The sequence below is a fragment of the Solanum dulcamara genome, chromosome 9 (genome assembly GCF_947179165.1).
Source record: "Solanum dulcamara chromosome 9, daSolDulc1.2, whole genome shotgun sequence".
NCBI lineage: Eukaryota > Viridiplantae > Streptophyta > Magnoliopsida > Solanales > Solanaceae > Solanum > Solanum dulcamara.
In genome coordinates, this window is record NC_077245.1 from 44,832,019 (window position 1) to 44,859,960 (window position 27,942).

The window sequence follows — 27,942 nt, forward strand, 5'->3', positions numbered from 1 at the left end:
CAGAATATCACATTCCCTCACCTTCAACTGATGGTAGCCGGATCTCAAGTCTATCTTTGAGAAACACGTGGCACCCTGAAGCTGATCAAATAAATCATCTATTCTAGGGAAAGGGTATTTGTTCTTTACAGTGACCTTATTCAGCTGCCTGTAGTTAATACACATTCTAAGGGACCCATCTTTCTTTCGAACAAATAGGACTGGAGCTCCCCATGGTGAGACACTCGGCCTAATAAATCCCTTATCTAATAAGTCTTTTAACTGCTCCTTCAACTCTCTTAACTCAGTTGAGGCCATTCTATATGGAGGAATTGAGATAGACTGGGTATCAGGAAGAATATCAATCCCAAAGTCAATCTCCCTATCAGGAGGGACTCCAGGCATATCTTCAGGAAAGACATCCGGAAACTCATTGACAATCAAAACCGACTCAAGGGATGGAGACTCAATGCTGTCATCTTTCACTCGGACAATGTGATAAACACACCCTTTTGAGATTAGCTTCCTGGCCCTAAGGTATGAAATAAACTTACCCTTAGGCGCAACAGGACTACCCTTCCACTCTATGACAGCCTCATTCGGGAATTTGAACGTGACAATCTGAGTTCTATAATCAATAGAGGCATAACAGACATAGAGCCAGTCCATGCCAAGGATCATGTCAAAATCAACCATGTCCAACTCAACTAGGTCGGCCAAGGTATCCTTGTGATAAATGGACACAATGCAATCTTTATAGACTCTCTCAGCTAAGACAGAATCACCGATAGGAGTGGCCACACTAAAAGGCTCAAGAAGACGTTCAGGAATTTTATTTAATTTACTTGTCACATAAGGAGTCACAAAAGATAGTGTGGCACCCAGATCCATCAATACAAAACAATCAAAAGAAGAGACTCGAATCATACCCGTCACGACATTTGGAGAGTTCTCCTGGTCTTGGCGACTACCCATGGCATATAGGCGGTTTGTACCTCCACTCGTACCTGAAGTAGTGACCCTCTAATTACCCCTAGCTGGTGGTATGGTGGTAGAGAACTAGGCTCTGTTCCCCCATGCTGGACACTCTTTTAGAAAATGGTCCATTTGGTCGCATTTATAACAACCAACCCTTCCCGCTCTGCATTCTCCCAAGTTGAGTCTACCACACTTGCCGCATGGTGGCTTCCCCCTCGAACCTTGACTTACACTAGCCTGGGATTGAGAACCCTGGGCTCTGAAATTCTGGTGACCTTGTCCCTGCCGATCATACCTGTTCTACGGCATCGGTGCACTGGCGGTAGATGAGGCATAGTTGGAAGGCCTCTTCTGGAAGAAGGACCTGTTGCCCTTGATTTGCCTCTGCTCATTCTCATGCCCAGCTGATCTTGCCTTTTTGCTCAGATGCTCCTCTCTGTCTTTCCTCTTCTCCTTTTCCACCTGTTGGGCGTACACCATTAACCTTGAAATATCCATATCGGAGATTAATAACGTCGCATTGCATTCCTTCTTCACATGTCTCCCCAAACCGGAGACAAACTTCCTCATCTTTGACCTCGTATCTGGGGTCATTTTAGGAGCATACCTGGACAGCTGGATGAACTTCAGGCCGTACTCCTTAACAGTCATACCCTCCTACTTCAAATTCACAAATTCTTCCACTTTCACTTCCCTCAATTCTCGGGGAAAGAAGTGGTTAAGAAAGGCTCCCTCAAATTCATCCCACCTAGCAGGTTCGGCATCCTCGCCCCTACCTTGTTCCCATTGGTTATACCAAATGTTTGCCACATTATTGAGTTGATAAGACACCAACTCAACCGCCTCAATTTCCGTAGCATGCATAGCTTTTAGAATTTTCCACATCTCATCAAAAAGTTTTGGGGATCTTCATCCACCTTAGAACCCGTGAATGCCGGTGGATTTATCCTCAGAAAGTCTCTAATTCTAGTGGCAGCAGATGGCTTTTGGGAGCTAGAGCTAAGAGTCGGCGAATTCTGATTACCACTTCGGGCAGCCATTAGTTGTGTGAGCATTGCAATTACCCCTCAAAATTCTGCCTCTGATGTGGGTGCAGGTGGAGTAGATGGAACTTGGGGTGCCTCTGAGTATCTCGCAGGTCGGCCTCTAGCCCTTGCCGGGCGTGCCTTGGACTGGGGCATCTCTGCGTTATCAACATTCCTCTGTCTAGCAGTACGTTTTGGAGGCATTATCTGTAATGTATAAACGCACGAATTAGAAAGGGAGTTTCATAGAGTTTAACTCCATCGCACGAATTCAGAGTATGAAGGAAGTGAAATAATTCCTAATGTCTCATATCCTCCTGATTATAAGTGTAGTGCACAACACACCCATAAGCAAGACTCTACTAGACACAGCTTCATAGACTCCCTAGGACACTTGAACTCTGTGCTCTAATACCATGTTTGTCACGCCCCATGAGGATACCCTAGACGTAATCGGCACCCGAAGGACATTTTTGACCTCCGAGCGAACCACCTGGTCCAGTCACATATTCATTCAATCACATTCTCTTAGCGGAAACTCAATTAATGAAATACTATTCGCAATATGAGGGCTGAAGGCCAAGCATTTATCAACCCAACAATAAAAATAATAAGACTCCTCGAATTAACCGTTCAACCTCCCCACACTCCAGTCTATGAAGCCTCTATCCAAGTCTAAAAGGTGCCAATGACAAGTCCATGGCTACCAACAATCAAAATAAAAGAAAGGACAACAAAACTGTACAAGAAGGCTCAATATCCTCTAGGAACTAGGAGGACTAACCAACTGGATGGAAGTGTATGTGGATCTTCAACGGAGCGCTGGTTGATGATTTCTAGTACCTGTCTCTGCATCATGAAATAATGCAGGCCAAACGGCGTCAGTACATGGAATGTACGAGTACGTAAAATGGCTGGAGGAAACAACATCAAGAAAATATCAATATCAACTCAGGATCTTAACTCGTATATATATATATATATATATATACATAACAACTCACTCCAGTGCCCTAAGTCTAACAAGAATAGTTTAGACCGGACCAAATCTCATGCCACTCAACTCAATTGACTCGCAGTACTATCAAGAACTAAATGGGAGTTTCTCTTATCCGACAACCATCACTTATGAGCCAGTGACAGTACAACAAAACGACGTTGTTGCTGCGCCCATTCATACTTTCCAAGGGTATGAATGAATCAAACACTCATGGATCCAATCCAACCAAGTCCTATAATGTCAGGACAAAACTCTCGGGGAAACATCCGACTTTAACGGTTCAATCCCCCCTACGTTTGGCAACACAGGTATTAGGTTCGAGTATGGACTATACTCTTGCCCAATTCGGTGCTCGATACTCCTCCCATGACTCCATGCTCATAAAAATCCTCCAATCAACTCATATCGACAAGTTTCATTACAACCTTGTCAACTCATCACTCTACCATGATCAAATCTCTCTCAATCATACTATCCGATCAATATCAATCATACCTTTCAAAATAAATTTAAAAGCACATTTATAGCAATGTATAGATATAACCAATCATTTACTCTATCCATTTGAGAGATATTTGAGACTCATCATAACTCAAGACTTTAAAATCAACACTTTATAATAAGCAACACTTCTTAAGAAAATAACATCTTTTATCATGATCCACATAATTAAGAAGATCAATAAAACATATTTAACAACTCATCTTCATCAACTCATACTCACATAAAGGCTCATTTTAGGAACTTCTTAGCTCAACAACATCAACACATATAGGATCAAATAAATAGGGGACAAAGTTCATACAAGCATAAACCATACCAAGAAACTCTATTTTCATGAACATCTAACCTCAAAGCAAGAGTAGGGCACATGGGTGGATTCAACCCATGTTTTAGTTAGCCTTACATACCTTAGTGAAGACTTGAAGAAAACCTTGGTGTTGGGTCTTCAATGGAGGACTCAAATCTTGAAGCTCTTGGAACTCTTCTTGTTGGAAATGGAGAAGAAGAAGAAGTAGAAGAGAGAGAGAGAGAAGAACTCCTAGGGCTTTTTTTCTAGAGAGAGATTGGGGGCTAAAAAATGTGTTCCCAAATGACCAAGGGGAATACATATATAACTTGGGTAAGTTCCCAAATTACCCCTCCTCAAAAGGTCTGAAAATAGGCAAAAATGCACCTGGCGCAATAGTGGCGCATCGCGCCATTGCAACGCCAGGCTGAATACGCCTAAAACCTGCACACTTCGTAGTGGCGCACCGCATCAGAGACCAAACTACTGAGGCATGTTTCTGGCGCGATAGTGGCGCGTCGCGCCACTACGATGCCAAGCCCAGATTTCCAGTAGTTGAACCCCAGGCCTGAAAATCTCTGTTGTGCTCGCTCATCTTAGGATCGCCATACCTTTTGACTCCGAACTCCAAAAGTTACATTCTTGGTGGCGTTGGAAAGAAGACTCAACGACCTTTAATTTGATAGGTCGTGGGCCACCGAGAGTATCGTCTTTCAAAAGATAGGGTCGTTAGAAGTCGACCCTTTATGCGAACTCCTACCCAAACTTAGCCACGACGGATCTTTTGGATTTAATTTGGATCCTAGGGGTCCTTCATAACCCCACCTCACCTCTAACGGTGCTCAAATTCTCAAAGATATCTCAACTCATGCATACGCTCCTCAATACTAGAGTGCGACCCTACCCGTATACAAGAAGGGTTTGAATTCTAGAGAAATTTTTTGAGGGGTGTTACAAAGTATTTGTTTCTATGTGAAACACTTAAAACAATTATACTCCTAAAAAGATTTGAATTATTGGACTACTAATTATAGTCATTGATCGACATTAACTATCTCTCTAAGTGGATTATAGTTTCAAGCTTAAGGAATATAATAATAAATTTTATTATAACTCTGATCATCATGCTTATTTAAGATCCTTCAATTTTTGGTCTTTATCCGATTATGGCGTGCGACATTTATATGTATAATTTAATATTGATCTCAATTAAAATAATATTTCAAGTCCAGTCTTCAAAAAAAATAAAATATTTTGACAAGACTTGAAGTAGGGACATTTATAAACATTAAGATTATATTGAATTTAAATCCGTAAATTAATTTGGACTATATTAAATTCAAGAAAATAGTCCAAATGATGTGGCAATCCAAGTCAAATAAATGATCCACTAAAAGCACATCATGTGTCAAAATTATGTGGCAATCCAAGTCAAATTAAATGAGCCACTAAAATCACACCACGTGTCAAAGTTATATGACAATCCAAGTCAAATTAAATGAGCCATTAGAATCATGCCATGTGCCAAAATTATGTGGCAATCCAAGGCAAATTAAATAAGCCACTAAAAGCATGCCACGTGTCGAAGTTATGTGACAATCTAAGTCAAATTAAATGAGCTATTAGAATAATGTCATGTGTATATGTGACATGTTCTGACTAATCAAATTAAAACTCCTCACCAAAGAAATCTGATTGGTCAGTTCAAACCAACCAATCAAATCACACCCTCATACCACTCCCTACAACTATAAATAGGGGTCCCCATTATTCTCAGAGGGGGTGGAGGTTTTCAAGAACAAGAAGCAAGAAGAGAGCTCGTGGATCAAAGGTCACAAATTTTCTACGAAGCTACAAAGTTCAAGTAATCAAATTCAAGCTCAAGTTCAAGCTCAAGAATGGAGAAAAATATCAAGAAGTTCAAGATCAAGTTACTTGTTCATATTTATTATTCGTCATAACATCTTTAGTAGAGTTTTGGTACAATAACTTTCAGGTTCTATGGAGTTAACTTCTGCATTATTTTGGTAAATTTCCTAAGTTTATGGGAACTCAGATTTTCTAACTATAGTTAATTTATTTACACTCATTAAATGCATGTTTGGGTTAATAATTGTGTTCTATTCTAGTCAGTTTTGATTCTCCCACCGGAGGATTAGTATGGTGCCACTCACGGCGTGTCGGGATCGTGACATCGTGACATTATTAAAGTCATTACTCGATTCTGTATAGTGAAATTATGATATTCCAATTTAGGGATGTTGAAATGACACCAACTATCGAGGAGATCTATGATTGTTTGGAGACAATATGGATGTGTCACAAGAAGAGGCACAAACCCCACATCAATATTTTGGTCTCTCACAAGCCATCACACAAAGCGATGTTGGACATACTGCTCCAAATTAAGGGAGATCAGTTGAACACCTACAACATACCGTTTGAAGCATTCAACAACTGTTCGGTCACCAAAGCGGTTTTGCTCAATTCTGAGAGGAATTCCATGATTATCATACATGGGGGAACGCCTAAGCCTTAGCTTCCATTTGCTTTTTGAGAATCATGGTGTTTCCTTATTACTAAGGGAATGAGATCGACTGTAGTCATGCAATCTTCTTCAAAGTTGGTGGTAAAGGAACAAAGAAATACTTCACTTTGGCTCTGGTCATATATGCCGATATTTAACGGTCTCTGAGTCGATATGAAATTGGACATCATTTCTTCCAAGGATGCAGCTTGCTACTTCAATGGCAGATGAGTCAGCATATGACCAAACAAGATGATGATTAACGGGCTTTGGATACTCAACAAGGGCAGAACGACCTAGCATTCTATGAACTACCATTAATTGTGAGACACTTCAAGTAGATGCAAAGCAAAGAAGGTTGGGCACAACTATCTTGTGAGTCTTGGGAAAATGACGTCCAATAGATGTTTGGGAGCTTAGGTCTGAAAAGATTGTTGTCCAAGATAGAAGATTTCCTTTTTTGATACTCATGGTATTGGAGGTCCATATCATTTATTTTAGTTTAGTTTTAAAAAAATACAAAGAGGTTTTTGTGTATACATGTTTTCTTTTAATGTATTCTTAAGTGGCATATCTCATTCATTCCTTGATTTTTCTTATGACCTCATCTCTTAAACTGCACTTTTTAGAAAGAAGGGCCTATGACATAAGGCTCGATATACATGGAGTTTTATATAAAAATTCAGAGAAAATAAAAAGTTGAAAAGTTCCACAAAACAAAAAAGTTTCAGGTTCTCTTTTACAATGATTGGATTTGTTGCTTACCTTCCCCACCTTGATTTTTCGAGTTCTATTTTGAGGAATACAAATCTCTGTACTGAGTAATGGCCATAGAGAGAGCGACTATTTATCACAAGAGAAGGAGAGCTCCAAAAAGGAGTCTTAATTGGGTAATTTTTTCAATTTTAGAAATATTATTTTAGGTCAGGAAAGGACATTTCCCAATGATAAATGGTTGATGATCATCTTGAAGGAAGTTAGTCGTTTGGAGTTAGGTGTTCATTAGTATCATTTGAATGCTAGGTGCTAAATTGGCCGAATGGTGCAAGTCTTGGTTTTTTGATTCAAAAACATGATGTGAAAAAAGTGAATGACCTCTTTTGAGATATCTAGGCCCATTATGAATCGTGCTTGATAACATTGTCTTAATAATGAATTCTTTTGATTGCATGCTTAACTTGAAGTCTACCTGAAGTTATCTTCTTGTTGAATATGTTACATATGTGATGTGAGCTGGTGCATTAGTTGGATTTTTGCTTTTATGTTAACATCTAAAATTTGCTTGGCGTATTTTGCGAATTTTTTGTTTAGGAAGTACTAGAGACGTTTCTTTGGTAAGTCATTTCTATACAGTTTTTTTCCCTACCCATTTACTATATCCTTATTTATCCCTGTTAAGATTTTAGCTTATTTTTTATTGAAGCCACATTTGAAGTCAAATCCCCTTTGTTCTTATTGGACACAAATTATTGATCCTATAACTCCTAAAAGCACTTACTTTCATTGAGCTCTGAAAAGAGATTGGAAGAGAAGACCAAAATAAAAGGACAAGGTGGAAAAATATGTAACTAGAAGAAATAAGATTTAAGGGTGCATGAGCGGAAAAAGTTACATGTGACAGAGTATATATTTGAAAAAAAGAATAGATAATATAATAATACTTGGGATTATTCGTTTCTTGTGTCATAGAAAAATATTATTAAAAAGATAGTGAGGTTGAAGAAAGCATGAAGGAAAATAGGTGGAGAAGAGAATTAATTAAGAATTAATTACTTGAAGGAAAAAATGCTAAATAAGTTAAAAGTGTGATATATTAAATTCCTTAGGGAGGATGGTCACTATTTTATCCAAATTTTTCCAAAATGTACCTTAGCCTACATTACAACCTTTAAGTCCTACTTGATCTTAAATATTTACTTTCTTGGACTAGTAGAGTAATTACACTAAAGACAAGTTTATGATCAGTCATCTATGATGCATGTGAAATTCATTACGAGAGTAAATTATTGATTTATATTCTCATATGTATGAATTATCTACACTTATGTTGAGTAAAGTGTTTAGGAAACTTTTTTGAGGGGAGGGTACACTTGACATGAGATATATGAATTGATTGATCTTCTATGTTAAGAATCATAGAAGTGTTTTTATATGTATAAATGGATTGAGCAAGTTCTTATGACTAGGTCGTTTTGTAAATGTCAGTTGCAAGTTATGAAGTTGAATGAGTAAAACGGCTTGTTGTTAGAGGGTATTGTTGGGAAAATGTGGACCAACAAAAAATATAAATGGTCAAAATAGTAGAAATAAAATGGAAAAATTATGACACCAAAAATTTTATGTGGAAATCCTTTTAAATAAGGAAAAAAATCACGGGCCAAGAGGATCAATTGATATCACTATAGTAATGAATTTTACACTGGGTAGTATCAAGTACAATACTCAAAAAAACTACCATACACCCAAAGGGAAAAACACTCTTTTGATTTACCACCTTACTAAAATATCTCTCACTTTTTTTTTCCTTCACATACTATTTTCTTATATATAGTCTATGAAAACCTCACAACTCTCTAAATATTTTTGTCTCTGTTTGTGAATTTTTGGTGTGTATTACAAATGAACTGCTAAGATCTTTATATAGAGGTGAAAAAACTCTTCTTCCGCGTTTTTTCCACCAAGCTTGCTAATCAAAAGAAGAAGAAGTTGCAATTTGCAATTGCAAATTGCAGTAATATTTGACTAAGAGAAATGGTGCAAATTGCCATGTGCAGCAGTTCTTGACGTTTGAAACAAAGGGGACTGGACCCCATAAATCTCCCCCTCAAGTTCCATGCATTATAAGGAAGTATTTTCATCTTCTCAAAGAGAGCTCATGCCAACAAGTTCTTTGCACAATTCGAACTTGTCCCTTGTTACCACTTTGGTCAACATATCTACAGGATTCTCATTTGTAGAGATCATTTCAACCTGCGTAGATTTGTCTTCTATCTTTTCTTGAATCCAATGATATCTCATGTCTATGAGTTTTGTCCTTGCATGGTACATGGAGTTCTTTCTCAATTCTATTGCACTTTGACTGTTACAATAGATGACATATTCCTTGTGATGCAAGTCAAGCTCTTGAAGAAATTGCTTGAGCCATATCATCTCCTTGACAGCTTCAGTCGTTGTAATATACTTAGCTTCAGTTATAGACAGTGAAACACACTTCTGCAACTTCGACTGCCATGATATAGCTCTCCATGAAAAAGTAAACAAATATCCAGTAGTGGATTTTATGTTATCAAGATCACCTGCCACATCAGTATTTGTATAGCCCTTCAAAATTAGATTTGATCTTCCAAAATAAAATTTTTTATCTGATCTTCCTCTCAAATACTTGAGTATCCATTTTACAACTTCCCAATGTTGTTTTTCAGGATTATCAAGAAAACCTACTGATAAAACCAACTACATGAGCAATATCAGGTCTAGTGCACACCATTGGATATATTAGACTTCTGACGATAGAGGACTATGAAATTTTGACCATGCTTTCCTTTTCCTCCCGAGCTGTAGGGCGCATTTTCTTGATCAACTCATATGAACAACAAGAGGTATTCTAACAGGCTTAGCATTTTTCATGTTGAAGTGCTCTCGTAAACGTTCAATGCACTTTTCTTGTGACAAGTAAATATTCCTTTCATCTCTGAGACGAGTAATCCTCATGCCCAAAATTTGCTTAGCATGACCCAAGTATTTCATGGCAAAAGACTTACACAACTCTTTCTTTAACTCGTCAATATTGGAAATATTCTTGCCTACAATTAACATATCATCAACATATAATAAGAGGATGATAAAATCATTGTTAGAAAATTTTTGTACAAACACATAGTGATGTGAGGAAGTCTTCTTGTATCCTTGCTCCCCCATAATAGATTCAAGCTTCTTGTACCACTGTCTAGAAGCTTGCTTTAGCCCGTAGAGACTCTTTTTGAGTTTACACATAAAATTTTCTTTACCATTTACTTTGAAGCCCTTAAATTGTTCTATATAAATCTCCCCTCCTAGGTTATCATGAAGAAAAGATATCTTCACATCCATCTGTTCAATCTCTAAATTTAGACTAGCAGGCAAACCAAGAATTATACGAGTTGAGGACATTTTCATGACAGGAGAAAATATTTTTTCAAAGTCAATACCCTTCCTTTAAACAAATTCTTTAATAACCAATCTAGCTTTGTACCTGGGCTTCAAGCTGTGTTCTTCAACTTTAACTATGAACACCGACTTGTTCTTCATATCTCTTATGCCTTTAAGAAATTTCACCAACTCATAAGTGTGGTTCTCATGCAACGATTTTATCTCATCTTGCATGGCTTCAATCCATTGATCTTTATGCTCATCTTTCATGGCCTCCTCATAACACTCTGGCTCACCGCCTTTAGTGAGTACCTCATACTCATTAGGTGAATTGCGAAAGAAAGTAATATGTTGTCTTGTGGATCTCCTAAGAGGAATATTTGCTTCTTCCACAATTTCATGAGCAGGAGCATTATCAATAACAATATCATTGTTATTATCAATATCAACATGTTGGTCTGGGACATGATTCTGGCATCACCATGATCATCATGCCCATCAACATCATGCACACTTGTATGAGGAACTTGATCAAGATGGACTACTTCAGCTTTTACACTTTGTCAATATATTTAATGGTTTGATTCTTTATGCAGACGATATCATGGTTTCTCACAAGCTTCTTCTCAATTAGATCATATAGCTTATAACAAAATTCATCAAGGCCATATCCAATAAAGATACACTACGTTGTCTTGTCATCTAACTTTGACCTCTCATCTTTCAGCACATGCACAAAAGCTTTGCAACCAAATACTCTCAAATGGTCATAAGAAACATCTTTGCCATACCAAACTCTATTTTGAACATCACATTGCAAAAAAACGACAGGAGATAAGTTAATAACATGTGCAACGGTCAATAAGGCCTCACCTCAAAAGGAGTTCGGCAACTTTGCTACAGAAAGCAAACGTCTAGCTCTTTCCGTCAAAGTCATTTTCATCCTCTCAGCCAACCCATTAAGCTGAGGAGTCTTAGAAGGAGTCTTATGGTGTCTAGTACCTTGATACTTGCAGTATTCGTCAAATGGTCCACAATATTCACCACTATTATTAGTACGAAAGCATTTCAGTTTCCTTCCAGTTTCTCTTTCAACTGAGGTTGAAACTGCTTAAAGACACCTAACACTTGGTCTTTAGTCTTTAAGACTTAGACCCAAAGCTTTCTTGAGCAGTCATCAATGAAAGTGACAAAGTAGAGTTCACCACCCAGAGTCGTTGTCTTTATTGGACCACATAAATTAGAGTGCACCAACTTTAGCAACTCTGTCTTTTTTGATGAAGGGTTTGACTTAAAGGAAACTCTATTTTATTTTCCAGCTAAGCAGTGGTCACGCTTTTTTAATGTAGCACTTTGACAATCTAACAACAATTTCTTCTTAGCTAAAACGTTAATTCCTTTCTTACTTATATGGCTAAGCCTCTTATGCCATAACATTGAGGAGTTATCACTCACAAATACATTCACCATATTGGCACAAGTAGAAGTTATAGTCCAGTATAGATCACGATATTTGTTACCATGAGCCATACTCAATAAACGCTTAATAAGTTTTCATTTTCCACCGCCATTGATACTAATATATCTTTCATCATCTAGAACACCAACATAGATTACATGCAGAAAAACATTAGGTACATGTTTTACATTGTTCAAAACTAGTTTATTTCCAATACTAGTTTCCAAAAAAATTGTACCAACACAAACCACCTTAGATAGAGTCTCATTACCCATAATCAAGGTTTCAAAGTCACCAGGAATATAGGAACAGAAAAATTCTTTCTTGATGTCACATGAGATGCAGACCAGTGTCCACAACCCATCTTGACTCATCATAAGCAATATTTATCAAATCTGCATCAAAGACTGTAACAAAATCTTCGGTGGAGATGGTGGCTAGGAAATGTTCATTGCCATCTTCTTTCTTTTCCTCTGTGACTTTGTTCTCCCCCTTCAATTTTCGATAGAACTTCTTTGTGTGCCCTTTCATGCCACAATGATAGCACTCAATATTCCTAAGTCTGCCTATAGATTTGCTCCTTCTATATTCTCTATTTTGAAAAATATGATTTTTATTTCTCCCTGGAGCCAGTTACCAGGGCATTCGATGAAGAAGAAGAACCTTGAGATTTTCTTCTCATCTCTTCGTTCAATAAACTACTCTTGGCAGAATTCATAGAGAGAACAACATCTGGAGTAAAATTTGACAATGAAGTTCTAAATGTTTCCCTACAGTCTGGTAGGGAATCAAGTAGAAGCAAGCCTTGAATTTCTTCGTTTAATTAAATGCCCATAGCAGACAACTGATTCATGACTCCCTGAAAATTATTCAGGTGATTTGTCATCGGAAAACCATCATAATATTTTAAACTTAACATTTTCTTTATTAAGAACATTTTATTTTTCCAGCCTTCCCAGCATACAATCTTTCAAGATGCTCCTATAGGGTACGGGCATGTCTCCCCACAAATATGGTTCAATACATTATCGCCAACCCATTGCCTAATAAATCCACACATTTGTCTTTACAACAAATTCCACTCTTCATCTGTTTTATTATCAGGATTTATAGTGGTAAAGATTGGTTGAAAAAAAATTCTTCAAGTTGTCCATTTCCCCCTTCCAAATGGCATAATTAACACCATTGAAAGTAACCATTCTATGAGTGTTGGCTTTCATCGTTTTCCTCAAAAAAATATATTAAATCAAAGTAAATCTTTTCTGATATGGAAGTTCAGATTATGCTGCAACCACAGAGTATACTCAGATAAAATTTTGTTCTGATATCAGTGTGTTGGGAAAATATGGACAAAAGAAAATATGATCAAAATAGAAGAAATAAAATGGGAAAATAATTACACCAATAATTTTACGTTGAAACCCTTTTAAATAAAAAAAAATCGCTGGCCAAGAGGAGCAACTGATATCACTTCAGTAAAGAATTTTACACTGGGTAGTACTAAGTACAATACTCTAAGAAACTACCGCACACCCTAAAGGAGTAACACTCTTTTGATTTACCACCTTCACCTTACTAAAATATCTCTTATACTCTATTTTTACTTCACAGACTATTTTTTATATCTAGTATATAGAAACATCACAACTCTCTAAATATTTTTCTCTCTGTCTGTAAATTTTTGGTGTCTATTACAAATGAACTGCTAAGCTCTTTATATAGAGGTGCAAAAACTTTTCTTCCACGTTTTTTCCACCAGCCTTGCCAATCAAAAGAATAGGTTGCAATTTGCTATTGCAAATTACAGTAATATTTGACTAAGAGAAATGGTGGAAATTGCCTTGGGAAGCAATTCTTGATCATTGAAATAAAAGGGACTGAACCCCACAGGTATAGTGGTCATAACCTGAGGCAAGGTATTGAGTTTTAAGGCTTGCTTGAGGACGAGTAGGAGTTTAAGTGTGGGGTGTTGATGTGAAGTCAAGAAGTCATATATTTATTTATGATTTGACTCATATTTAGTGCTTATATTATCTTGTTGAGTAAAGATATGACAAACAATGCTTATGTTGGTTATTTTTAAAAGTGTAGGACAAAAACAAAGAAATTTAAGAAAAAAAACAAATATATTAGAGCTTTCGAATTCTGGAGACATAAAAGCCAATGCAAAGTGTTTATGAAGGTGTAGGACCATGTAGGGAGATTAAAGTGAAGAAAAATCAAGAATGATACCGTAAAAAGTCTATTGCGTCGCAAAAGCACTGAAAACCAAGTGGATATCCACTGTCCAAATTGCTAGTCGCGGGGTGCCTAGCAAGGTGGGACACAACAATGCAATTTAGTTTCCAAAGCTGTACTCTATTTATTGAAGGATATACATATCAAACATGATTTTGAGGGATTATCAAGCGTAAGACGCAAAGGAGAAGAATGTAATTTTTATAGGTTTTAGAACGTAATTTGTATTTCATTTTTTTATCGGACACATGTTATTCATCAATTGTTTGCTTTGTAATCAAATCATGAGTGGTTAAACCTCTTAATAGGGTTGTGGCATTTACATGATATTTGCAGTTTGACAATCATATGCTTACGAAAAACTTTTATTATTGAGTTATTTACTTTTTCTTGAGCTTAAATATTTGATTTCTTGATCACCCTTTAAATATTATTTTTAGCATAAATTGGACTTGAAATATAGAATTTATGAGCGTAGGAAGATAAAATAGTGTTTAGTCGAGAACCTTGTAGAAAAAGGGGATTGATTTGCTAATGTTGATAAATATACCCATTAGCCTTACTTAGCATAGATGAAACATACATTGTCACGCCCCGGAAGGGTACCCTAGACGTAACCGACACCCGAAGGCCATTTCTGACCTCCGAGCGAACCACCTGGTCCAGTCACTCATTCGTTCATTCACATTCTCTTAGCGAAACTCAATTAATCAAATACTTTTCATACTATAAGGGCCGAAGGCTAAACATTTACAACCCAACAAGAATAGTAAGTTAAGACTCCTCAAGATAACAGTTTAATCCTCCCCACACTCCAGTCTACGAAGCCTCTATTCAAGTCTAAAAGGTACCAATGACAAGCCCATGGCTACCAACAATCTAAATAAAAGAAGAGACAACAAAACTATACAAGAAGGCCCAATATCCTCCGGGAACTAGGAGGACTCACCGACTGGCTGGAAGTGTATGTGGATCTTCAACGGAGCGCCGGTTGATGATCTCTAGTACCTGTCTCTGCATCATTAAATGATGCAGGCCAAATGACGTCAGTACATGGAATGTACGAGTATATAAAATGGACGGATGAAACCACATTAAGAAAACATCAATATCAACTCAGGACCTCAACTCATACATGTATACATCACAACTCACTCAATGTCCTAAGTCCAACAAGAATAGTTTAGACAGTACTAACTCATAAGCCACTTAATTCAACTGACTCGGAGCACTAACAAGGCCTAAATGAGAGTTTCTCTTAACCGACAACCATCACCTATGAGCCGGTGATAGTACAACAATCCGACATTGTTGCCACGTCCGTCCATACCTTGCCAGGGTATGAACGCCTCTCTAATCATGAGTACCATCGACTAGTCAAGTCCTATCATTTTAGGACAATACAAACGGGAAACATCCGACTTTAACGGTTCGATCCCACGGGAAGCATCCGACTTTAACGGTTCCAATTCCTCGAGAAGCATCCAACTTTAATAGTTCCATACCTACCGACGTTGGTGGAGTAGTTTTTGGGTTCGAGTATGGACTATACTCTCACCGCTTTGGTGCTCGATACTCCTCCCATGACTCTATGCTCATAAGACTCCTCGAATCATCTCAAACAAGCCCTCACGGCTAGTTTCATGTGGTACAATACCACCTCATCAACTCTGTTCTCATTTGCAATTCAATTGAGGCACAATGACAAGTATCATTTAGGACCTTGTCCACTTGCCAATTCCTTCCTCATATCAACTCAATCAAGCCTCCTCTATATGAACATTTATGACATCTCCTCAAGATTTAACACAACTCTATGACTTCAACTCAACCATTCAAATAGAATAGCGCATTTAAGGAAATTGACTTAAACAACATATTCACATGGCTAAAGAGGTCAACAAAACATAACAACAATTCATCTCCATCAATTCATACTAATCATGAAGGAAATGGAGAAGATGAAGAAGAGAGAGAGAGAGAAGCTCCTAGGGCTTTTTAGAGAGAGAGTGGGGTCTGCCAAAATAGGTTCCCAAAAGACCAAGGGTTACATATATATAATTTGGGTAAGTTCCCAAATTGCCCCTCCTCACAAGTTCTGAAAATAGGCTAAAACGCCCTTGGCGCGATAGTGGCGCGTCGCGCCCTTACAGCACCAAGGCCAATCACGCCTAAAACCTGTACAACTTCTAGTGGTGCATCGCGCCAAGGACCAAACTACTGAGGCATATTTCTGGCGCGATAGTGGCGCATCGCGCCCTTACGGCGCCAAGCTCATTTTTCTGAATTCTGGGAATTTGGCCTGAAAAACCCTGCACGACTTTTAGTGGCGCGTCGCACCAGGGACCAAACTATTGAGGCATGTTTCTGGCGCGATAGTGGCGCGTCGCTCCCTTACAGCGCCAAGACCATTTCCCCAGTAGTTGCAACCCAGGCCAAAATAGAATTCCTGTCGTGCTAGTTCATCTTCGGATCGTCATATCTTTTGACTCCGAACTCCAAAATTTACGTCCTTGGTGGCGTTGGAAAGAAGACTCGACGACCTTTAATTTGATAGGTCGTGGGCCACCTAGACTGACGTCCTTCCAAAGGTAGGGTTGTTAAAAGTTGAGCCTTACATGAACTCGTCCTAAACTTAGCCACGACGGATCCTTTGGACTTAGCTCGGTCCTAGGGGTCCTCAATGACCCCACATTACCTCCAACACTCTTAAATTCCTCAGGGACTCATCTTAACTCAAGCACATACTTTGAAATAAATACGATGGGCCCCACACGTATACAAAAAAGGCCCGAATCTCAGGAAAAATTTTGAGGGGTATTATATTATCTTCCCCTTGGGATCATTCGTCCTCGAATGACGGGCAACCAAGAATGGACTCGGGGTACAAATCATAATCAAAACTCAGTCATTCAATCAATCAAATTCTTAATCAATTATTAATCAAGACTCAAAATGCACAAATAAATTCAATGTCGAGAAAAGGGACATTACCTTCGATAACCTTCTCGGTAGGCACGAATAGATGTGGATACTTAGATTTTATGGCTTCCTCTGCTTCCCACGCGGCTTCCTCAACAAATTGATTCCTCTACAGGACCTTGACTGAGACGACTTCTTTGTTCCTCAATTTGTGGATTTGGCGATCAAGAATTTGGATTGGGACCTCCTCATAGGATAAGCTATCCTTAACTCCAACGGTGTTAATGGGGACTACCAACGAGGGATCGCCCAAGCACTTTTTCAGCTTTGAAACGTGGAACAGCGGATGAATAGAAGCTAGCTCTGAGGGTAAGTCCAACTCATACGCAACACTCCCAACCCGCCTCAAAATTTGGTACGGACCAATGTATCGAGGACTAAGTTTCCCCTTCTTTCCAAACCTCATGACTCCCTTCATGGGTGACACTTTCAAATACACCCAATCATCCACCTCAAACTCTAAGTCTCTCCTCCTCACATCGGTGTAAGATTTTTGGCGACTTTGGGCTGTCTTTAGCCTCTCTCGGATAATTCGTACCTTTTCCATGGCTTGGTGAACGAGGTCAGGCCCAATCAACTCGGCTTCACCAACTTCAAACCACCCAATAGGCAATCTACACCTCCTCCCATACAAGGCTTCATAAGGAGCCATTTGAATGCTTGCATGATAGCTATTGTTATATGCAAACTCTATGAGAGGCAAGTGATCATCCCAATTTCCCTTGAAGTCAAGCACACACGCCCTCAACATATCTTCCAATGTCTGAATTGTGCGCTCTGCTTGGCCATCTGTCTGGGGATGGAAGGCTGTACTCAAGTTCACTCTCGAACCTAATCCCTTCTGAAAGGATTTCCAAAATTAGGAAGTAAATTGAGCTCCTCTATCTGAGATAATAGACAAAGGGACCCCATGCAATCTGACGATCTCCTGTATATACAACTTTGCATAATCTTCTGCGGTGTCAGTAGTCTTAACCGCCAAGAAGTGAGCTGATTTCGTCATTCTATCCACAATCACCCAAAAGGAATCAGGTTGCTTTCGGGACTTCGGCAAGCCTGTAATAAAGTCCATGTTGATCATCTCCCACTTCCATTCTGGAATTTCTATGTTTTGGGCTAGACCACATGGCCTTTGATGCTCAACCTTCACCTGTTGGCAATTCGGGCACTTGGAAACAAATTCCGCAATATCCTTCTTCATCCCACTCCACCAATAGATTTCCTTCAAGTAATGATATATTTTCGTGGAGCCTGGATGAATGGAGTACCTGGAACTATGCGCTTCGGCCATAATCCTCTCTCGAACATCATCGACATCCGACATACATAATCTATTTTGGTACCTCAACACAGCATCTCCCCTTTTGGTGAAAACCATTACCTCTTGTTTGTGAACAATTCCCTTCAATTGGAGAAGGATGGGATCTTGGTCTTGCTTCTCCTTTACCTCTTCCATAAGTGAGGACGTAGACCCATCTTGAATAGTAATTTCGCCTTCATTGTTCTCTTCCAGATGAACTCCCAATTGGGATAATCTGTGTACCTCTTTCGCCAATTCTCTCCTTCCTTCCTCCACGTGGGTAGTGCTACCCATAGACAACCTGCTAAGAGAATCAGCAACAACATTAGCTTTACCTAGGTGGTAGAGGATGCTCATATCATAGTCCTTGAGTAGCTTAAGCCATCTCCTTTGCCTCAGGTTGAGTTCCCTCTGGCTAAAGATGTATTGCAAGCTCTTGTGATTGGTGAATACATCGATATGCACTCCATACAGGTAGTGGCGCCAGATTTTAAGCGCAAACACCACAGCTGCCAGCTCAAGGTCATGAGTTGGGTAATTCCTCTCATGAAGCTTAAGCTGTCTTGAAGCATAGGCTATCACCTTCCCCCTTTGCATCAATACACAACCCAAACCAATTCTGGATGCATCACAATAAATCACAAAACCCTCTATTCCATCGGGCAACGTTAGAACAGGGGCAGTGGTTAGCTTGGTCTTCAATTTCTGGAAACTCTCCTCACAAGCATCAGACCATTGGAACTTAGCCTTCTTTTGGGTCAGTTTAGTCAATGGTGATGATATGGATGAGAATCCCTCCACAAACCTTCGATAGTACTCGGCTAAACCCAGGAAGCTCCTTATCTCTGTTGGAGATGTGGGTCTAGGCCAATTCTTCACAGCTTCAATTTTCTGAGCATCAACCTGGATACCATCTCCAGATACAATCAAAAGAAGAGACTCGAATCATACCCGTCATGACGTTTGGAGAGTTCTCCTGATCTTGGCGACTACCCATGGTATATAGGCGGTTGGTACCTCCGCTGGTGCCTGAAGTAGTGCCCCTATGATTACCTCTAGCCGGCGGTACGGTGGCAGAATACTGGACTCTATTCCCCCCTGTTGGACACTCCCTCTGAAAATGGCCCATTTGGCCTCATTTATAACAACCAACCCTTCCCGCTCGGCATTCTCCAAAGTGGAGCCTACCACACTTACTGCACGATGGCTTCTCCCTCGCACCTTGACTTGCACTGACCTGGGATTGAGAACCCTAGGGTATGAAATTCTAACGACTCTGTCCCTGCCTATCATACCTGTTCTGCGGCATCGGTGCACTGGCGGTAGATGAGGCATAGTTGGAAGGCCTCTCCTGGAAGAAGGACCTGCTGCATTTGCTTTGCCTTTGCTCATTCTCATGCCCAGATGACCTTGCCTTTTTGCTCAGGGGCTCTTCTCTGTCCTTTCTTTTCTCCTCCTCTACCTGTTGAGCATACACCATTAATCTGGAAAGATCCATATCCGAGATCAACAATGCTGCCTTGCACTCTTTTTTCACATGCCTCCCTAATCCGGAGAAGAACTTTCTCATCTTTGTTCTCACATCAGGAATCATTTCTGGAGCATACCTGGATAGATGGATGAACTTTAGGCCATACTCCTTAACCAACATACCTTCCTGTTTCAGATTAACAAATTCCTCCACCTTCGCTTCCCTCAATTCTCGGGGAAAGAAGTGGTCAAGAAAAGCCCCCTCAAATTCATCCCACCTAGCAGGTACAGCATCCTCACCCCTACCTTGTTCCCATTGATTATACCAAATATTTGCCACATCTTTGAGTTGATAAGACACCAACTCGACCCCCTCAATTTCTGTAGCATGCATAGCTTTCAGAATCTTCCACATTTCATCAATAAAGTTCTGGGGATCTTCATCAACCTTAGAACCCATAAATGCCGGTGGATTCATCCTCAGAAAGTCTCTAATTCTAATGGCAGCAGATGGCTCCTGGGAACTAGAGCTGAGAGTCGGCGAACTCTGATTACCATTTTGGGCAGCCATTAGTTGAGTGAGCATTGCAATTGCCCCTCGAAATTCAGCTTTTGATGTGGGTACAGGTGAGGTAGATGGCACTTGAGGTGCCTCCGCATATCTCGCGGGTCGGCCTCTAGCCCTTGCTGGGCGTGCCTCTGACTGTGACATCCCCGCATTATCAACATTCCTCTGGCTAGCGGCACGTTTCGGAGGCATTATCTGTAATGTATAAACGCACGAATCAGAAAGGAAGTTTCATGGAGTTTAACTCCATCGCACGAATTCAGAGTATGAAAGAAGTGAAATAATTCCTAATGTCTTATAGCCTCCTGCTTATAAGTGTGGTGCACAACACACCCATAAGTAAGACTCTACTAGACACGGCTTCATAGACTCCCTAGGACACTTGAACTCTGTGCTCTGATACCATATTTGTCACGCCCCGGGAGGGTACCCTAGACGTAACCGGCACCCAAAGGCCATTTCTGACCTCCGAGCGAACCACCTGGTCCAGTCACTCATTCGTTCATTCACATTCTCTTAGCGAAACTCAATTAATCAAATACTTTTCATACTATAAGGGCCGAAGGCTAAACATTTACAACCCAACAAGAATAGTAAGTTAAGACTCCTCAAGATAACAGTTTAATCCTCCCCACACTCCAGTCTACGAAGCCTCTATTCAAGTCTAAAAGGTGCCAATGACAAGCCCATGGCTACCAACAATCTAAATAAAAGAAGAGACAACAAAACTGTACAAAAAGGCCCAATATCCTCCGGGAACTAGGAGGACTCACCGACTAGCTGGAAGTGTATGTGGATCTTCAACGGAGCGCCGGTTGATGATCTCTAGTACCTGTCTCTGCATCATGAAATGATGCAGGCCAAATGGCGTCAGTACATGGAATGTACGAGTATGTAAAATGTCCGGATGAAACCACATTAAGAAAACATCAATATCAATTCAGGACCTCAACTCATACATGTATACATCACAACTCACTCAATGTCCTAAGTCCAACAAGAATAGTTTAGACAGGACTAACTCATAAGCCACTTAACTCAACTGACTCGGAGCACTAACAAGGCCTAAATGGGAGTTTCTCTTAACCGACAACCATCACCTATGAGCCGGTGATAGTACAATAATCCGACGTTGTTGCCACGTCCGTCCATACCTTGCCAGGGTATGAACGCCTCTCTAATCATGAGTACCATCGATTAGTCAAGTCCTATCATTTCAGGACAATACAAATGGGAAATATCCAACTTTAATGGTTCGATCCCACGGGAAGCATCCGACTTTAACGGTTCCAATCCCTCGGGAAGCATCCGACTTTAACAGTTCCATCCCTACCTACATTGGCGGCGTAGTTTCTGGGGTTCGAGTATGGACTATACTCTCACCCACTTCGATGCTCGATACTCCTCCCATGACTCTATGCTCATAAGACTCCTCGAATCATCTCAAATAAGCCCTCATGGCTAGTTTCATGTGGTACAATACCACCTCATCAACTCGGTTCTCATTTGCAATTCAATTGAGGCACAATGAAAAGTCTCATTTAGGACCTTGTCCACTTGCCAATTCCTTCCTCATATCAACTCAATCAAGCCTCCTCTATGTGAACATTTATGACATCTCCTCAAGATTTAACACAACTCTATGACTTCAACTCAACCATTCAAATAGAATAGCGCATTTAAGAAAATTGACTTAAACAACATATTCACATGGCTAAAGAGGTCAACAAAACATAACAACAATTCATCTCCATCAATTCATACTAATCATGAAGGAATTTAAGGACTTCTTGGCTCAACCACATCAACACATATAGCATTATATAAATAGGAGACAAAGTTCATATAGACATACACCATACCAAGAACTCTATTTTTCATTAGTATCTAACCTCAAGCAAGAATAGGGCACATGGGTGAACTTAGCCCATGTTTTGGATAGCCTTACATACCTTGTTTGAAGACTTTGAAGAAACCTTGATGTTGGGTCTTCAATGGGGGACTCAAATCTTGAAGCGCTTGGACTCTTTTTGTTGGAAATGGAGAAGATGAAGAAGAGAGAGAGAGAGAAGCTCCTATGGCTTTTTAGAGAGAGAGTGGGGGCTGCCAAAATGGGTTCCCAAAAGACCAAGGGTTACATATATATAATTTGGGTAAGTTCCTAAATTGCCCCTCCTCACAAGTTCTGAAAATAGGCTAAAACGCCCTTGGCACGATAGTGGCGCGTCGCGCCCTTACAGCGCCAAGGCCAATCACGCCTAAAACCTGCACAACTTCTAGTGGCGCGTCGCGCCAAGGACCAAACTACTGAGGCATGTTTCTGGCGCGATAGTGGCGCGTCGCGCCCTTACGGCGCCAAGCCCATTGTTCTGAATTCTGGGAATTTGGCCTGAAAAACCCTGCACAACTTTTAGTGGCACGTCGCGCCAGGGATCAAACTACTGAGGCATGTTTCTGGCGCGATAGTGGCGCGTCGCGCCCTTACAGCGCCAAGATCATTTCCCTAGTAGTTGCAACCCAGGCCAAAATAGAATTCCTGTCGTGCTAGTTCATCTTCGGATCGGCATATCTTTTGACTTCGAACTCCAAAATTTACGTCCTTTGGTGGCGTTAGAAAGAAGACTCGACGACCTTTAATTTGATAGGTCGTGGGCCACCCAGACTGACGTCTTTCCAAAGGTAGGGTCGTTAAAAGTTGACCCTTACATGAACTCGTCCTAAACTTAGCCACGACGGATCCTTTGGACTTAGCTCGGTCCTAGGGGTCCTCAATGACCCCACATCACCTCCAACGCTCTTAAATTCCTCAGGGACTCATCTTAACTCAAGCATATACTTTGAAATAAATACGATGGGCCCCACACATATACAAAGAAGGCCCGAATCTCAGGAAAAATTTTGAGGGGTGTTACATACATGCACTTCACTATCGACCGACGATCATGAGAATATAGGCATTAGGAATAGTTGAGTAATCTTAGAGCCTGTTTAGATTGATTTTTCATTTTTGACTTAAGCCAAAAGCCCTAAGTTGGACATTCTAGCTTATGGTTTTTGGCATATTTTTAGCATTTTAGCTTAAAATTAAATGCTTACAAGCATTTTTTAAAGTTACCCAAAACTCTAAAAGTGATTAAAAATTATTTTAGCTTAAAAGCATTTAAAATAAGCCAATCGAAATAGGGTTATTGGCACAATTCTCAATTAGTGGTACCAACCTACAACTAGTAACTCAAGAATATAACTAAACATTAAAAATTGAATAACTCAACCGAATTGTTAAATTACCACGACCCTGGACCATTGTTTAAGCTAAATTATATCAAACAATCGTTAGCTTGATATAAAATTTACTATTATACTTGGTTAAATTTAGTAGAGTAAAACATAACTCTCAGAATTATTTGTTACTTATCGAATAGTTAAAATAAAAATTCAAATTAGCTATCAATCCAACAAGTATTTATGGGTATGACATCTAGACTTAAAGCATACTACTTCCGTCCCATATTAGATGGATATCTTAGTAAAAATATTTGTCTCATATTACTTAATCACTTACCAAATCAAGATAGAATTAATTAATTTTTTTCTATTTTACCCTACAATTAATATGGCCTTTTGAATATAAATAATTTTTAATACTAGCTATTTTTATACTCTATGTATATTGCATTAATATAAACAAAGAAAAAAATGGTAAAGTCTTGCAATGTATTAATGATTTCTTAATTACTGTATAAAGTTGAAAGTGTCTCTCTAATATGAGACGGAGGTAGTATATTATTTGTATAGGAGTGTGCACTTTTGTGTGCGTTTAGATGCAACACTTGATGACACCACTAATGATGTCTTCCACATCACTATCGTATAACTCGTCAGTATCAATGGCTGAACTTTCTACAGAAGCAATTTCTTAGATCCTCTGAGACTCAACTATACCCTTTCGTCTCTCCTCCACATGTTGTTCCATTATTCTGAAAAAATCATCGAAGCTATTTGAAAGGCTACATGACATTTAATATACGGCATGGATTGTAGAACATTATTGTGAAAGGATAAAGAGACAGAAGATTGAATGCAACTCGTACAAGTTTGAGTAGGTCAGCTTTGTAAGCTACAGATTCAACAAAAGATAGCAGATTTAAACATAAAACTTGAAATATGGTACATTGAAAACCTTTTAGATAAAATGTTGTCTATAATCAACCCTGTGGAAATCAATTTGCTCTTTTAGAAAATAAAAGGCACTAGAATTTCCACAAAAATGCGAAGGTTGTAAAGCATATATAGAACTAACAGTATGAAACTGTTGGCACATGTAGACATTATCTTGTACAAGATGTGAGACCTACTTCTCAATTCGGCCATTCTCTTCTATCAATAGCTTGTTCATAGCAGTCAACTTCCTGTCAATAGTCTAGAAAACAGATGCCTCCTTCCCCTATTTCTCACGACATCTAGAGAAGGTAAAGGAAATACTGCTTTACACTATTTTTTCTTTTGAGCTATACACATGCTTCAAATGAAGCATGCCTTAAGCAGAGTATTGACAACAACAGAATGGTGAGTAGAACTTGACATTTTTTCAAAAGAAATACTGAAAAGTTCTAATATGACTGTGAAGTTGAGAAAAACACAGGTTCATATACATATTTACCACTCTCTTAGTGAAGACATAATAGAAAGATTTGATACTAAAAATTAAAGATCATACTTATCTGACCTCACAAACTTTTATCTTAACTAGTTATAGAGTTCTAGTCACTACACAAGAGATACATTATAGCTCTACATCCGTTTTTTTGCTTTCAACAATTCCATATTAGATAATCTTGTAAAAATCCTTAGAAGAAAGTGTTTAAATTATACAAGAAAATCTTTAAAGAAAAAGTGTCTATTCTGTAACATAAAACACGAAGAATCAAAGAACAACCACCACACAATAAACTTGTTTTTTGCTAAGCTCACAAATATACCAATTTGATAACCTTTCTTAGAGAAGGTAACAAATTTTACATGCATGGTGTAACAACTAATTAATCATATAGGATTAGCAAGCAACATATTAACAAGCCTGTAACATGGAAAAGTCAAAGCACTTACGATCAAAAAGAAAAGGTTTAAGGTTTAAATGACATTTATCCAGAAAAAGATATTCCTTATAATGATTTATAAGTTTTGACTAGATAAAAGAAGAATATCAATTAAAAAAAAATCAAATTAAAGTTGTATTCCATGAAAATAAAAATTTAAGCTTATCATATGCATTTGTTTCAATTAAAGAAATTTAACCAGACAATCAAGCAGAGACATAAAATACTAATATTCAATATAAAGAATATTACTCCGAAAAAATATATATCATGAAGTTCAAACACTAATTTCAATTATCAAATAAAGTAACATGGAGTTGAGTACATGATAATTACCCCAGAAAATTGAAAACCTGCAAATATCCGTGTCCAGTTTTCATCTGCATTAGAAGTGTATGAATAATCTATCATTATTACCTAAACAATAAACCATTTATATTGATGAAAGGACAATATCCAACCAAGACATGTTGAATTTCACATATAGCCTCGCTCAACCTCCTCTTAGAACAAAGACGAAGGAAACAAAAAGAAGCAAATGAATAAGAACTATATATATCAAGAACGTAAATGAAACAAGGTGGACAAAATTTCAATTTAATTTCGATTACTAATACTGATTGATGACAGAAAAGAGACTAATAAGGTATCCGCCTTCTAGATTCAAGTAACCAATATGACATTCACTTCTAATTCTTCTATATATGAGAGATTGAGAATACAACCAGGAATGTTTCAATTTAAACAAGGTAAATATTAAGATTAAAATGAGTAAGTGCAAACTATTTCATCCATAATTCACGTCTAATGGACAATTTAAAGAACTAGATCAAATATCTTCATAAAACATATGGGTTACACATTATTCCCTGATAAATAAATATACATCTTAAACTTTATTTTCACATCAAAATTAGGTCAGGTGAGTCCAAATTAAATCTTTTCAGTAAAGGATCTACAAAAATGGAACGAAGACTATGAATTAAGGCCTACTAGCAAAGGAAGAATAAACAAATAAGGTAGTGTTAAAATCTACCTATGAAGCTGCAATAGATCAAGCTAAGCTACATTGAACTAGAGAGATTCGATTAGAGTGAAAGAAGGAGAACTTTTGATATATTTCTGAAGCCATTCTAATGGGCTATTTATACAAATAGATTTCACCAATTGTTGCAGCTAACAATTACTTAACAAACTCCTGACAATTACTAACAAACTTACTCTTAACAGTGTGAGTCAAGTTAGTTACAACTAACTATAACCACCTCTTGACAACTAATATCCAGTTGTACCATCCATCCTTCAGCTGGATTTAATACTCTCCCTCAAGCTAGGAAGGAAGTTGTTAAGGACTCCTAGCTTGGAAGGAAGGAACCGCCCAATCTCTTTGTAAGCAAGTTTGCCAACTAAGATTTGGTCCCAACATATTTTGTCTTGATCAAGCCATCCTTGAGCCTTTTCTTACAAAATGACAGTCAATCTCTATAAGCTTGGTTCTCTCATGAAAAATTAAATTGGAGGCAATTTGCATAGCTGATTTACTGTCACAACAAAGTCTAACTAGTGTAGTGACCTCCACTTTGAGTTCTTTGAGCAATCCTACTAACCAAATAATCTCTGCTATTAGTCCTGCGATGGCTTTATACTCAGCCTCTACTGAACTACTACTCACCGTGTGCTGCTTCTTGGATTTTCATGAGATCAGTGATTCACTATGCTGTATCATATAGCCTATCACTGATCTTCTGACGTTAGGGCGAGCTACCCAATCTGAGTCACAAAAATCTATTATAGTGGAGATTGAACCTCTGTTTAGTAATACTCCTTTCCCTGGTGATTTCTTCAAGTATCTAAGTACTCTCAAAGCTGCATCCCAGTGTATCTTTTTGGCTTTTGCATGAATTGACTAAGAACTTGGACAGCAAAACATATGTCAGGTCTGGTAATTATCAAATAAATCAACTTCCAACTAGCTATTGATAATTGTGAATGTCATCTAGAATAGGATCATCAATTTTACCTACTACTGAATCATACTTCACTGTAGTAAGCTTCATGCTTATCTCCACAGGAGTAGAAGCTGGTTTGGCACCACTAAATCCTACTATGGAGAGTAGCTCTAATGTATATTTCCTTGATTAAGTAGGATTCCTTTTTCTGATTTCAATACTTCAATTCCTAGGAAATATCTAAGTTGTCATAAATATTTTACCTTGAACCTGCTACGTAGGGTACTTTGAGCCTCATCTATCATCTGCTGGCTTTTTCATGTGATCAACAAGTCATCAACATAGACCAGGACTATTACAATATCATTGTCTGCATGTTTGGTGAATAAAGAGTGGTCATGTGAGCTCTAAGTATACCCTGTTTCTATCAAGGCTTTAGAAAACTTTATATTT